The sequence below is a fragment of the Pimephales promelas genome, chromosome 9, assembly GCF_988280905.1.
Source record: "Pimephales promelas chromosome 9, fPimPro1.hap1.1, whole genome shotgun sequence".
In the NCBI taxonomy this organism is placed as follows: domain Eukaryota; kingdom Metazoa; phylum Chordata; class Actinopteri; order Cypriniformes; family Leuciscidae; genus Pimephales; species Pimephales promelas.
Genome location: NC_142777.1, coordinates 21,560,485 through 21,576,371, shown reverse-complemented (window position 1 = coordinate 21,576,371; position 15,887 = coordinate 21,560,485). Strand labels below are relative to the sequence as shown.

At 37.2% G+C, this 15,887-nt stretch overlaps 1 protein-coding gene and 1 long non-coding RNA gene across 3 annotated transcripts in view; one reads left to right on the top strand and one right to left on the bottom strand.

Annotated features, from left to right (window-relative positions):
• gpc3 (glypican 3) overlaps positions 1-15,887 on the top strand; it is a 143,648-nt gene that overhangs the window by 122,597 nt on the left and 5,164 nt on the right. The window lies entirely within an intron of this gene.
• On the bottom strand, positions 748-7,115 carry LOC148977553 (uncharacterized). Of its 2 annotated transcripts, none has more exons than XR_016169681.1 (5): positions 7,008-7,115; positions 3,892-4,004; positions 3,214-3,373; positions 3,051-3,131; positions 748-971 (listed from the first exon to the last, which is right to left on the bottom strand). It is a non-coding gene; the product is annotated as an uncharacterized LOC148977553 (long non-coding RNA). The 2 variants fall into 2 exon arrangements; XR_016169680.1 differs by lacking the exon at positions 748-971 and adding an exon at positions 1,920-2,032.

Genomic DNA, 15,887 nt, shown 5'->3' with positions numbered 1-15,887 from the left:
AATAGAAAAAAAAAGAGGGCAAAAGCAGGGTCAAGGTCACACAAACAAGCAAAGTGATATAAAGACAAACCTCCCTTGGTTCAATTTTTTTTTTATCATGAGGTCATGCAGTTTATATCATTTTGTATCATAAACTAACAATAAACAGTGTTTTTTCATTTCTACTTACATATTAGTACATTTTTAAGCTGTGTAAATGTACATGGATGTACTATGATGGAGCATGGATTAACAATGAACAACATGTAACAATTATATTATAAATTAAAAATTAGCCTAGGTTCAAAAATTATTAAAAGAAATAAATAAAGTGAATATTTATAATTAAAATAAATATACTATTATAAATACAATTTATAACTGATATTAAGTAAATGTATTTTACATTATTGTTATATAGAATTATGAATAATACTATTATTCATAATTATTAAAAAAAAAATGGAACCTTATTGTAAAGTGTTAAAGTGGTGCTTGGCCAATCAAATAAGAGGAATGGATTTCATTTTTAATTGACAAAATTCAATTAGATGAGTGGAATTAAAAACTGTTATTAAAACAAGACATAGACCTGCTCTCTCAGTCTCGCCTGCACTAATCCAAACCATAAACCTCGTGCCCAGCTGTCATCACTGCCTTTCATTCTTTATGAGCTTTCTGCCCCGTTCTATCACACTTTCTCATCTTTTTCTTCGTCGAGACCCTGAACGATCACCCCATTTTGTGTTTCCATGTAGTTTAAAACAGAGTGTCTCATTCAGCCCATCTGTTGCAAGTGCTTTGCTTACATTTCCCATCCTCTCTGCGCTCCTCGGTTCCCTTCTCATTTTATCAACGAGGAACCCAGGAAGAGTTGATGAATGTAGCTATCACCGCAAGGCCAAACCCCTGGAGTCCGGGGGTTTCCGAGAGGGCCGGCTATAGTGCGCTGGGCTCCGCAGCCTTGACCACTCCGCCGCTCAGCATGGGTCCTGTCAAAAGAGATCTTGTTATTATCCAGTGCTCAGCAGACGTTTGGTCACTGTAAGTGCTGAGGAGCATTTTTTCTTTGAAGCTCTTTGGCCCTTTATCAGCAGGCGAGGGTTAGCAAAATACAATGTGGAAATATGCCTGTAATGTGAAACATGCAGCTCGCTGTGAGAGCCTGGGCAGGGCCCGAGTCTCAGGTCTGCTACAGATTTACTAAAGATTATGGAGAGAGTAAGAAGGATGGAGAGGAGAGGAAATTTTGTGATGGATGGTGTGAATTTGTGAGACGAAAACGACAGGCAGGAGCATTCAAACACGAGCATACTTTCTTGCAGCATAAATAGTTTCATCCTTCTTCTGATCTTGAGGCTGGAATGCTAACAGGCTCCATGTGTCACCTCTGACCTCTAGCACCTGATAGGTGAGGAGCAAAGCACACGTTTTTCATTACGGAACATTTTAGCACAGGGATTCTGCAGCCGCTCTGTGCCACAGCCGTAAACAAGCTGCGTATGAGGCCGGCCTGCCAAGTGTTAGTAGACTGGGTGTGCATGTGCATGTGTTTATGTGAGGAAGTATACATTTATATGAGCGTCAGTGAGTGGGTGGGTTTAATTAGCTCAGCTTTTGAGGAGAAATCTTTCCCCAGAAGCTACATATATACTAAATATGACTTTGGGGACATTTGAGAACATAGTTGGTGCATAGTTATCAATTTCTATATCTTTTTGATTATTATTCTTTTTTTTTTTTTTTTTAGGGGGGTGTTGGGGGAGTAGATTGTGGGTTTGAGTTAGTCTGTAGTATTAATGTTTAGCTTTAAGCAAGAACATCATACATGGAACATCCACATTTAGATAAGTGAACATAAGTGTGGATGTGTGTTCTTGTTGTATGGGAGTTTGTGTGCGGGTATGAGAATGCATGTCCATGTTTGTGTATGTAAGGGCATATTCAGTGGTGTTCTGACTGCAGATGTTCGGCTGCAGTGGCCCGGGTGCTTGGAGCTATAGACAACACAGATGTCGGCTCAGTGTAATGTGGAAATCAACCTGAAACACACCTGGAAATGAATAGGGCAACATGTTCAGGAAATGAGCAAGAGTCAAGTCATTTCTCAGTTATCTTAAACTTCCCTTAATAAATGGTGAATGTCAACCCTGAAAGACCAAAACCCAGACAATAAGACTGAGAATGTTCCATAAATGTACAAAATATAGCTCACTAATAAATCATGGTCACATGAAATTTGCTATTAATTTACTGAAATAATTAGTTTGAACTCTTTGTTCAGCCCCTTTCTGTAGAGATTATGCTGTGTAATGCTGAGTGAAAAAGCATTTATTGACACGACCGTCGAAAGGTTTTTGAAAGAGGTCTCTTATGTTCTTCAAGTCTGCATTTATTTGATAAAAAAAAAACTAGCCTAATATTAACTAGGAAATATTATAACTATATAAAATAACTGCTTTCTATTTAATATATTTAAAGTTTAATTCATATGTAATTAATAGTCTGAATTTTCAGCATCATTACTCCAGACTTCAGTGTCACATGATCCTTCAGAAATCATTATAACAACATGCTGATTTGCTTCTCAAGAAACATTTCTTCCAATTATCAATGTTAAAAACAGTTGTGCTGCTTAATATTTTTATGGAAACCTTGATGCATTTTTCCAGGACACTTTATTTGAAATTTATTTAATAAATTAAGCTCTTTAATATATAAAGCTCTTTCTGATTTGAAATAGAAATATTTTGTACAAATAAAATGTCTTTTGATTTATTATAAATATTTTTTTTTTGTCAATTTAATGATTCTTGCTGACCGCAAACTTTTAAACGGGTTATAGTTGTCTTTGTTTTTTAAGGATAATACATGTTTTCTAGCATTTTCTAACATCCAAATGAAGTTTAAGGATCATCTGGTGTACTGGTGTACCACTTCCTCCTTCTATTTTCTTTCTCTCTTTGATGTTAATTGTTTTGTAATATCTTTAGAAATTGTTTATTTGAGGGCCCAACTCTTAAAGGGATAGTACACCAAAAAATGAAAAAAATATGTCATCATTTACTCACCCTTAGGACATTCCCAGTCCATATGGCCCATTTTGTCTGTAGGGCAATTTATGAAGAAGGGACCAGGAGAATGAATGAGCACTAGAGTGATCAAAATAGAAAATAGATTCAAAGATGTTAAGATTTCTCATGCACTTAACAACAGAAAATGGTAACATCTCACCACTTGTGACCTGTAGAGTTAGATTAGGGCTCATCCAAGGCTGTTTGTAAACCGAGTTGAGACGAGAAAAGTGAGATCAGTAAACGGAAAGAGAGCAGATGGTGGGTTTTCCCCCCTCGTTGAGAAAGAAGCAATGGCACCATCGCATCTGCAAATAATCCTGATCAGAGAGAGAGGAAGTTTGCCATGAGAAACAGCCCAATGGATCTGGCTCCTTCTACAAGGGATCCTTATTTCTTCCTCTGTATATAAACAACAATCCCTCCCCACACACACACACTCAACCATATGCACTTAACGGATAACCACATACACAGAGAAATAATGATACCTAACCAGCATTTGTGTAAACAGTGCCTGACTCAATATGCACAGGAGCTAGATGGATTACATCTACAGTCCCATTGTGGAAGGCTGGGAGTTTATGGCGTCTCACCAAACATTGTTGTATATGGTAGGCTGGTTTCAAAAACTAACATAGGTGATGTCACACTCAAGCAAAAGGATAGTAAAGGAAGATTAACAGTTGTGTTTTTGACAAAAGTTAATAAACCAATTAGGCTCGCTCATATTTTGCTCATATTTCACACAGAGAACACCTTTTTTCTCCTTCCAATTTATTTCTGTATCTAAGAGATTCCAGAGGAAAGTGTTTGTTTGTGTGAAGGTTTTATTTACATTAGCAGGATGTCCAGAATTGATTCCAGACATCTTTTTGCGTCGTGTCTGTCCGTCACCCCAAAGACTGGAAACACAAACTGTGTCTCACCTACTGTGGTTCATCCGTAAGCCTGGAGGCACAGAAAGAGCTGAGAGGTTGCATTTTAGGTTAATACAGATTTAAGTAGTGACAGTTGTTTCTGTTTTGTGTGAAAAATATCACCATAGTGAACCTAGTTTCTAACAAAATACCATAGTTAGTGACAAGCGTTGCTATATAGTGTAACAGGTTCTGGAAGTAAAAATCCTATTCACCTAAATGTTTAATAATAAGGTATAAATTAAAGTATCCTTCAAAACAAGTCACCCTTAACGAACCACGCCAATAGAGCTTAGTAGCAATCTTGCATTCAGTATTACGAATTATGTAAATCAAGTCAAACTTTGGCATAATTTATAATTTGGCAATAATAAATGTCCATAAATCAATAGTTTTATTTATCTAACACGGATGGATCTGTACCTGTCGTGATAATATTCAGCTCTTCTGAGTCCTGATATTAGAGTAACAATTACAGAAGAATAAAATAAGCGTATTTTCTTACCTTTTGTAGCTTGGAAGTGTTCAGTTTGAGCAGATGTTTCATAGCATCATCACTGTCCTCGTCAGAGCTCATTTCCCAGTACATTCAGCATCTGGCTCATATTCACCATCTCAAACATATTCTATCAACTATCGGAATCTGCGCATATCTGGCTTACAGGAAAATGCCCGGCAAGCTTGTTCAGTTGCATTACAGCAATAATTTAAAAACTGAATGTTCGCTATGAATGAATAAAATAAAAGAGGAAAGTCAACAGTGGTAGAGTGCTCTTATTATTGTCACACACACACACACACATATATATATATATATATATATATATATATATATATATAAGCTGTGACTTAAGTCTGGTTCATTTCTTTTTTTGGCTAGTAGAAATTCTGAATGAGCGGTAACTTAAACAATGTAATAGCCAAATTGGCCAGTGGGTTAAAAACACTGTTTACACTGTTACACACTCAGGTCATTAGCGAACCTATAGAATTTTATGAAAATTGAAAAGGAAAAGTGGCATTCTTTTATAAAAAAAAAAATTGTTGTTTGTTTATAATTAATTGATTGAGGATTACTAAGAAGCTTGATGTCTAACTTTAAAAATGAATGATGAAGAGGGGGGTATAAATGATGTCGCGAGTCACTAAAGACCCGAGGTATGCGTTTAAGGGTTAACCCTTAAATGGATACTCCACTTTTTTTTGGAAATTGGCTCATTTTACAACTACCCCAGAGTTAAACTGCTGAGTTTTAATGTTTTTGAATCCATTCAGCTGATCTCCGATTCTGGCGGTACCACTTTTAGCATAGCTTAGCATACATTATTGAAGTGCACAAGACCATTAGCATTTCTCAAAAAAAAAAAAAAAAAAAAAAATCACCAAAGTGTTTTGATATTTTTCCTATTTAAAACTTGACTCTTCTGTAGTTCCATTGTGCACTAAGACAAACGGAAAATATAAAGTTGCAATTTTCTAGGCTGATATGACTAGGAACTATAGGCTACTCTCATTCCTGCGTAATAATCAAGAAATTTTCCCCGTGGGGAAATTTTTGTTGCTTGTGTTTTAACATGCGTACAGACAAAGAACCAACAATATACATACATAAAAATTAAAAACACAAAAAACAAAGAACCGCTCAGTAAGCACCAACACTACCTTTAATTTAAAGGGGTCATGAACTGGCTTTTTAAATTTTATTATATTGTTGTCTGAGGTCAACTTATGACGTTCGCTTGGTTTTTGCATTCAAAAACATCAAAATGAATAAGTAATAGGCTATTTTCTATCCTAGTTTTGATCCTAGCTGAAAAACTCTTGGTTTTTATGGGCGTCTCGCACTGAAGACTTGGAAGTAAACGCCCACTGCTGTGAGTGGAGAACAGTTTTGCATATTATAATGAGTTTGAACTCACCCGTCGATGCACTTGGGGGAAATTGTTTTGAAAAAGTGTCCAATGTTATAAAATGGCGAATGGAATGATTCGCCCATACATGTTCAACCCAGAGTCCCGTGTGTTGCACAATTCCTGTCAGATCCAATATAGACGGCACAACACCGTTCTTTACTCTTAATCGGTCTGCAAATCCAGTCTTGTTTACAAAACAATCCTCAGTGAAATGAAGCAAACAGACGACGATGTTTTACCTCATAAGCTGGAACGTCATTAAAAATAAAGTTTATCCATGCAGTCCTATTGGAATCCAGAAGAAGCATAGCTCGATCCGGTTTGTCATCACGAGGTAGGCATCTATGTTATTTAGCTATGCGTGTAACGCGCGAATCGGTGGGCGGGGCTAAACCGGCCATTTTGAAGCAGGCGTTGAGCTTCTTCTTCTGCGGGGGTGGTGTATTATCCTCTTTGACGTCATAGTTCCCCACTTTGAAAAACAAGTCGTTTGCTGACCCTGGTGTCAATAAAAGTTTTTATTGGACTGACAAGGATGTTTTCAGCCCTGAAACTTACAGGATATTCTTATGACCTCTTAGATGTCAAAAGCTCAAGGAAAATTAGATTTCTCAGTTCATCACCCCTTTAAGAATTTTACTGCCTGTGGCAGGAAGGATTTTCCCCCTATTTTAAAAAAAAGGACACTTGTCTAATATGATTTTCGTAGCTTTACTAAGGCATCTGGCTTGATAAATTTGTTCTACACCTCATAGACGGATCCCAAATACTCGCAATGCTCAGACCTTTCCTAAACGAACTCTTTTGTTCCACTGTGACATTTCCAAACCAACAGGTAATACAGAATGTAAAAACACTTTCAATAAAATAATTAAAACACTCAAAAACACTCGTGGTACGGGCATGAACCTGACCTGGCTTGTTGAAGAGAGCAAATGCTAGCAACCACATATCTACGCTCTGACAGCCACCCACAACACAGCAGCATCGTGATGCCATGTTTGGCAGACACAAGAACCACATGCTTTTCTTGGTATTAGCCATTACTAACAAAACAATTTAACAGAATGACTAGAGTATCCCATTATTAAGTCCTTAAATCTTACAGAAAATATAGTTACCATGTAAAATTTTTAGCACGGACTCGCTTTCTTGGTCACTGTAAGTCCTCGTTCCCTTGTTTGTGAGGTTTCAGGATCTGCTGGTCCATTTTTTTCATCTCAGTCAGCATGTTTGCAGCCTCTCTGGCACTAACAGCAGCTGGAGCATTCATAAGCGTTTCTGAGCAGTGAGTTCATGCATGCCATAAGCTCATCTCATTGAAATGACCTTTACATGGTGATTTCCTATGGTGAGACAGCAACTAGGCCTTCACCATACCAGAGGAAATTATATTCCCACTGTGGTAAGATCTGTCTCGGAATCTGTTTTATCCCTCTTTGTTTTGTGACCATTTCTCCTTGTGTCTAATCTGAATTTTAGAGGCTAAAAATATATCTGAGTAAATCTAATTATGAGCAGATTTAGTTGGAGGAGCCATAGAGCTGACACCAGTGGCCTCGTTCACATTGGGTTGTGCTAATTGATATGTGTTGACTTGAATTTGCCCCACAATGCTGCCCATTGAAGGGCTTGATGGGGAATGCTGACATAGGGTTAGGACGGTTCACAGAGGAAAAGAATCAGTTATCTTCAAACGAACAATCTTATACTGTGTTAGATTGTTCTTGCTAAAGAAAGAGTTTCCCTTCTTTCGCTGCTTTACCTCCCACAAACTGTTTTTCCCCACAAAAGTTTAAGTGAACTTTTCCTTTAAGTTTAGGTATTTAAAGGAAAAGTTCGTTTAAAAGTTTAAATTCTGTCATTATGTACATGCTCTCAAGTTGTTTCAAAACTGTATGAATTTCTTAACCTTTGGTTTAAGGATTAAGGATTGAGGGATCTAAAAATGGTCATGCAGAATAACCGGGGTGGGTCTAAATAAGTTCCAAGTTTCGAACAATTGATTGAATTATGTTATGTAAAAATCAAATCCTTTTTATTGCATTTGCTATACAGTATGTCATTTATATTGTTCGAAATAAAAATTCAAATAAATAAATAAGGCACTAACGTGTGCTTTATAAGTACTGATAAACAACCAATATCCTATAGTAATAGGGGGACCACTATCTAACAAGCAAAATATGGGAAGATTATAAGTCTGTGTGGGACAATGCATGGGACATGTTACCAACACTAAAACATACCCTGAAACTGTCATATGATGTCTAACCTAATAAAAACAGTTGTATTTTGCCTTTCAGCTGATAAAAATTCTTTGTTCTTTAGTCCCTTCCAGAAATAAATCTTTATTTTATATGTAATTTAAATTCAGCATCACTGAGCTTAAAGACAGCAGGCATCATGCAGATAACTATTTTAGAAACAGTTCTGACCAAGTCCAACTAAAATCCAACAAACACTGTAAAAAAATATTGTTGGTTTAACTTAAAAAAAAAAAAGTAACCTGCATGGTTGCCTTAAAATTTTAAGTTCATTGAAATGCAAAAAAATGAGTTAATGCTATGAAGGAGATTAATTTAATCACCAGAAACTCAAAATATCATGTTATCTGAACTACATAAATTATCTAAGTTGATTTGACAAAAGAAAAAATGTTAAAATTGAAAATATTTTTTTACAGTGAAATGAACAATGAACAAATAAAATGTAAAACAACATGACATTAGATAGACAGTCTTATATTTTAAGAATATATTAAAAACCAAAACCAAAAACTTTCATATTCTTAGAAAGGATGTGAATTAAAACAACCACAGCAGGCGACAGGTTAAACAACAACAGAATCATTCAAATTTTAATTGACTGAATTATCCTTTTGTTTTCTTAATATGATAATTAAAAACCAATAGACTGATGAAAATGCGGGACATTTCCTCAATATGTGACGTGCGAGACAAGGAGTCAAAATGCTGTGCATTACAACACAAAGCGGGACGGGTGGTCACCCTAACAAGTAATATGCAAGTTAATAGCGAGAATTGGACCTTAAACTAAAGCGTTACCCTGTTTTCCTAAGTTTTACTAATAAGTCTCTGACTGCATTTATTTGATTAAAAATACAAAACAGGGAAACCAGTAATGTTGTGTAATTACTTCAGTCGTTTACAGTAAATTTTTAGTCTTCTTTAGTCTTTTACAGTAATTACTTCAGTCTCACATGATCCTTCAGAAATCATTCTAATATGCAATGAATATTTTGTGGAAACCATTTTTTCATAATTAGAATAGAAATTTCAAACAGAATTTGTTTGAAATATAAATCTTTTGATTAGGGCATCCTTGATGAATTAAAGTATATACAAAAAGACTCCAAACTTTGAATGGTATAGTTTACACAAATGTATCAGTGTTTTTCTATTACTGAAGTAGGTACAAAAGAATCATTCCCGGTGTAAACAACATATCACAGCATTGCTGTTGCTCACTCTGTCTGGATGTGCTTTAGCTGCGTCTCAGTGCTCTGTGACTGTGTCTTGGCCTCCTCATGGCTGGCTAGTTTATCTTGGCTAGCTGCTGACTGCCTGCTGGAGTGGGCCTGTGGTCAGAGTGATGGGTGTGGAGACATATGCTCACATTCCTCCCTCTGTCCTCACCAGAACCAGCAGCAGCTTCGGGCAGAGACACCGACTGAGCTGTATTTGTGAGTGTGTTCATAGAGGGTCTTACGTTTGCTGAGAGAGAGGTGTAGCCTAGGAGGTACTGAAATATCAGGTTTTATTTATGACATACACTACCATTCAAAAATTTGGAGTTGGTATGTTTTTTTGATATTAGTCTCATTTGCTCACCAAGGCTGCATTTATTTGATCAAAATACAGTGAACGTGTCATTTATTCCTGAAATGACAGAGCTGTATTTTCAGCATCATTACTGCAGACTTAAGTTAAAACAAAAAACGTACTGACCCAAACCTTTGAATGGCGGAGTATAGGCTATTTTGCAATAAAATCTTTTTTATGCCCATTGAGTGTAACCCTAGAGCAAGGCAATAAAAGTCTGTATGCTTTGTATCTTAATGTCTGCCGGGAAAGGATATTGATATGAAACATTTGGAAATGAAAACGTCTCATCTGACACCTGCACAGCACAAAATGGGCTTTATTGGGTCCAGGCAGCGCATCTAAATCACCTTAATCATTCATAAAAGCCAAGTCAGTAGCACAGTCTAATGATATTTTGTGATTTATGATAAAGTGGCTTTATAAATGATACTTAAACTGCTATGAAAATAAAAGGATATCTGGAAAGATTAATGATCAGGTGGCTGCGTCTTGTCTGATATTTAAAGGACACTTATGCTGAAGGAATGCCATAACATTTTTGTCGTCCTGTGTGTTTTCATAACCCCGGCTTCACAAATGTAGCAGCAATGTAAAGCATATTGGCCACTTTCATAAGCAGCACCTGTGTTTGGAGACTGACATTCCATGTACTTATCTAGTCCTGAGGAACACCTGTAAGGCGGATGCAAGCTCCAGAATAAACACGGCAACTGTATGTCCAGGTGGAGTGGGGGTCTGTCTGGGAGTTGGCAGGGATCCTGTGTTCTGTGATGAACTGCATTTCAAAACCTTTTCAATCTCTCTAAAGGGCCATTAGATTTTGATGAATGTTCTGCATGGAGACTACATTGTTAACTAGGCCAGACTGATGAGAGAGGCATATTTTCTTTTTGTGAGTATTTCTTTTTTTCTTCATCAGAACCATAACTCTGAATTTAAACATAATATGCCAAATGAGCTCTAGTTCAAAATCTCTATATTACTTATCTCATGAAGAAAATGTGATCATGTTCACAAGAGTATAATGATGCTGTTGTGGATGGTTGCCAGGATGTTACTGTGTTGTTGCTGAGTGGTTGTTTCCTAGGTGCTGCAAGTTGATAGGTGGACTTGGAACTTGCTAAGGTAGTTTGATTAGCTGTAAGGTGGTTTCTTACTGGCCTAAGTTAAAAGAGCCCACCCCCAAATGTAAGACTCGGGTCCTTCCTTACATGCGTTTTCCCCCTCCCATTTAATCATCATAAAATGACATAATAAAATGTAACACTTTACAATAAGGTTTCATTTGTTAATGTACAATGTAACATGAACTAACAATGAGCAATACATTTGTAACTGTTTATTTATTAATCTTTGTTAATGCTAATAAAAATCCAGCTGTTCATTGATTGTGAATATGTTAGTTCATGGTGCATTAAAGGGACAGTTAACCCAAAAAATTAAAATTCTGTCATCATTTGCTGACCCTCAAGTTGTTCCAAACTTGTATAAATGTATTTGTTTTGCTGTACACAATGGAAGATATTTAGGAAAATGTTTGTAACCAAGCATATCTCAGGCCTCATTAGTATTATTTTCCTAGTCAATGGGGCCTGAGATCTGTTTAGTTACAAACATTCTCCCAAATATCTTTCTTTGTATAGCAGAACAAAGACATTTACAGGTTTGGAACATAAAAGTAAGTAAATAATGACAGAATTTTCCTTTTTATCTCTTTAACTAATGTTAACAAATGCTACATTTGAGTTTAATAATGTATAAGTAAAGGTTGAAATTTACATCTGCTAAGATCAATAAATGCTGTAGAAGTATTGCTCATTCTTAGTTAATGTTAACTAAAGTAGTTAACTAATATTAACTAATATAACCTTATTGATTTTGATCTTTCTATTCATCAAAGAAACCTGAAAACAAAAAAATTATATCACGGTTCAAACAAAATATTATGCACAACTGTTTTCAGCATTGATAATAATAATAAATATTTTTTGAGCAGCAAATCAACAGTTAAAATGATTTCTGAAGAATCCTGTGACACTGAAGACTGGAATAAAGATGCTGAAAATACAGATTTGCCATCATAGGAATAAATTACATTTCATAACATATATTAATTTTTTTTTATAAGTTGTTTTAAATTGTAATAATATTACACAATATTAAAGTTTTAGCATGGTAGTGTAGATGGCTTCAATGCTCTTAGACATAAACTAAAATCCACAAAACCCTATTAATGTCAAAAGGTCTCTAAAACGTAAGGTTAAGTTGTTGAAATCTCTATCCCCAAGTGTGAGCTGTAGTAGCAGTAGGATGCACCCTAATAAGAATGATCCTCACGCTTGGGTTAGCGTAGGTTTGTTTGTTGTTTGGAAGAACAAAGATTGTCCTCTTGAGTTAAGGAGAGCAAAGCACTTTAACACCCTCATCGCCTCTCTTTAAACACCAAGGGCTTATAAATCTTCTTTAACCAGGTCTTGAAGCAAACTAGTCCTCTAAAGCAGTCAGCTAATGTCTTATTCTTACTATGGAGTGCTGCAATAAACATTTAAAACTTGTTTTTGTGATCCTGTTTGCTGTGCCTGTGATGTAGTGCGCTGCGGGGATTGAGCTGGTCCAAGCCCACCATTACCAATCAATGGCTGACTGTTGACCTCTGACCCGTGTCGTAACTGGAGCTCGTAACTCTGTGATAAAGCCAGTCAGAGCCCTGGAGACTGATACCCCTGAAAACTGATAGCCTTTGCGAGCCTTTGTGCTATTGGTCAGACTATCTCATGCTCATTCGTTGTCTGTAGGATTTTCTGTTTTCTATATTTAGCATGCCAGCCTTCATATCCATCCAACTAATTGCCATTGTGTGGATATCAGACCCAAAACAAATGTCAACCGGACCATCAACCATTCTGTGGATCCCGTCACTCGCGTTATTATTCGAAGGGTTCACGGCTCATTATAACAGGATATTATTGGACATCATTGTGGAGTTGGGTTATACACAGTTTGCACTCTGTGTCGTTTCTTTTGGCTGCTGCAGCCAGACCCCCACCCCTATTATTTTTATGAACGTTTGGGGTTTTACTCAGTGACTCACACCTCTCCGAACTCGCACAGCAAACAATAACACACACACACACACATTATTCACTTTCATTCCTATGCACACAACACTTCATCTGATTTAGGGTGTAGTGTATATAAAAGCTGTATTGAATTACACCTCTGCTTTAATTGGACTAGTGGTACAGTGTGCCGCTGTCACAATGAAAAATCAGCCTTTCAGCGTCCGTGGAATGTCTAACCGCTGGCTTGTCAGTGGACGGAGGGAAAGAAAAAGTTAATTGTTTTCTGGCGCGCGTTCAAGCTCTGTCGTAATTGCACAGAAATCTCAAGGAGGTTTCAGCGCCGAGGCTTTATTTATTTGCCTCCTTCCTCTGTTTTAAAGTCGACTGTGCTGAAATGGGCCCCCGGGCATCCAGAGGACCCCCTGAGAGATGGCCTCCGTCTTTTTCCTGCTCTCGGCCTGGTTCTCACTGGCTGGCATGCTGAGTTCAGGGCCTAGAATTAATTAAGCTGGATGCCTTCCTGTTGATCCCACCACCACGCAGCCGCTGGCCCAAATGGTGGACTTCCTCCCTGTGGGGTTAAAGTCCCCCAAACGAAGAAGGCAACTTGAAGATGCTGGTGAGGAGGATATTAAATATGGCATTCAATCTTAGTAGATGAGCTTGAATACATCTTAGTTTCCAGTCAATGTATTGCAGAGAATATTCACATACAAACAGGTGTCCAGATGCCCACTATGTTGTGTAAACTGGTTTCTAAAGTTCTTTAAAATGCTCGCAGTCTTCCACCAGTGTTGAAGCAAGCACTACACGACAAACACAGACTGCATTTGGTTATTGCGTGGTTTACATCTGTATATAGTTGGGTGAAAATGTGTTTCTCATCTTGGTGTTCAGATAATTAAATGATCTCAAACTTCAGACTATTGGCAATTCTATTACACATTAATATGATCAACTTAAGCATCCATACAATATTAGAAAGAAGTATATTAAAGGTGCAGTAAGCACTGTTGAAAGTGGATCAGATCGAGCACCACAAAACACTTGTAGCCAATCAGCAGTTGGGGGCGTGTCCTCTCATGATCGGAGAGGGGAGAGAGTGAGCAAGAGGAAGATTTGACTGTAGAAAGAGAGATGACTGAGAGACATTATAAAAGAGAAAAGGTCAAAGGAATATCACTGGATAAAGAAGGGGTGATTTTATGATCAGAAAGGAGCTTTAGGACCCACATTAATGTTAGAAAAGCTTTCCATTACTGGATTGATTGAAGCAGAAAGGGCTAAAAATGGATGGAGGTTGCGTTGCTTCTGCTTCATACGTGAGTAACATTGGTTTTGCTGTTAGTCTGTGCTGCTGGCGACTATAAAGGCCCGTACACACCGGGACGAATATCAGCACGCGTTATTCGTCAGCGTTTTTCAACGTGTTTTTGTGTTCACACCCAAGCGATTTTCGCTGACGATGAGCCGAGTGAACATGCAAATTCATTCCCTGACATTAGATGGCACCCATTTGCCATGCAATACCTCTCTATAACAGTTATCTTTTATCAAATGACTTTTTTTAAAAATGACGCTTTTATCAAATTACTTTTTTTTTTAAATGACGCTTTTACGCGTGGCATTTTACGCGTCGGTGTGAACACTCACATTGATGTCCTTTGTTTAGTCACGAGGCGTTAAACGTCAGCAAATAACACGCGCGAAATTCGTCCTGGTGAGAACAGGCCTTAAGGCCGTGTGTCCACCAAAGCGTTTTTATCCAGCTGAAAACGCCAGACGCTTTGCTGAAGACGCTGTGCTTTGGGCGCTTGAGAGCGTTTTGGCAGCACAAAGTTTTTTTCCGTTGAGACGTTTCGTTGCTAAGATACAGAATATCCACAGCACAGTTTACTTGTAACTGATTTTGCATATAATTTGTTTCATACTAAAAAATTATTTTTCATCCTTTTTGTTTGGTTAGCTTTGTTGGTGGATGTCGTTGTACAGAAAGAATGTTGTTGTGATTGTTGGTCAGTGTGGTATTAGTCCCGCCCCTCCTCCACTGTGATTGGACGGCTGGGTAAAAAGTGACAGTGATGAGCGCTGTGTTTTATCCAAAGTTGAACATTTTTCAACTCTCGGCGACCAGTAAAAAACGCTGGGCACTCGGCGCTTCAGCATGAAAAAAACGCTCAGTGCCTCATTACGCTCATGGCATTTAAAAAACGTGGCGCTCCCATTGAAAACGTATGCCAGGAATGGAAAAAAGCTTTGGTGGACACACGGCCTAACAACCAAATCTTGCTTATATACTCTTGTTTACTGTATGTTTATTTTTTGTTCTTCCTTGTCGTTCATATGTCATCCTCACTTTATTTTTCGCCAAGCGTTATTTTGCTTCGCTTCTGCTATAATAAAGTGATTATTGCATAGCACGTTTATGCATTTTGGGGGCGGAGCAATACAGGGAGGGGTGTGTTTGTTATGGTTGATTTCTCAGAAAGGGCAAATTAAAATAAGATTATGAGAACAATGTGTTTTATGCACTTTCTTATTCTTGTAGTTTTTTGTCATATGACATTGTAAATTACTTTTTATCTTTACTTCTGTTTTCCATTTGTCTAATTTATTCGTTCGTTTTTTAAATTTACAGGTTTTGCACAATAACTTTATTGAAACAGTTCAATGAAATTTTAAGCTTAAATTTAAATTTAGACTTAAATTTGGTTTGACCCCTTTTCTTTATTGACAGCAGCACTTGAGATGACATGAACTCCATGGGTTTGTGTTCTCCAGCATGATTATTTTAAAATGATCCAAAGAGCAACATGAACTCCTTAGCAACATCTGACCATTTGCACCCAGTCACATGATCGACGTACTTAATTTGATTAGTGACCTTAAAGTCTTTTCCTATTCAGTCTATTTTACGTTTACATTTTTACAAAACACTGTTTGTTTCCAGGTTTAAATCCTAGATATTACATTTTTTTTCAGTGTATATTGCCTATATGGTTTAGTTATGTTAGATGGAGAGCAGGAATTTGAGGTATGTGCTACATAAGGCAGCGGACCGTGTGTGTACATCCGCCACAGCTCGTTTGTG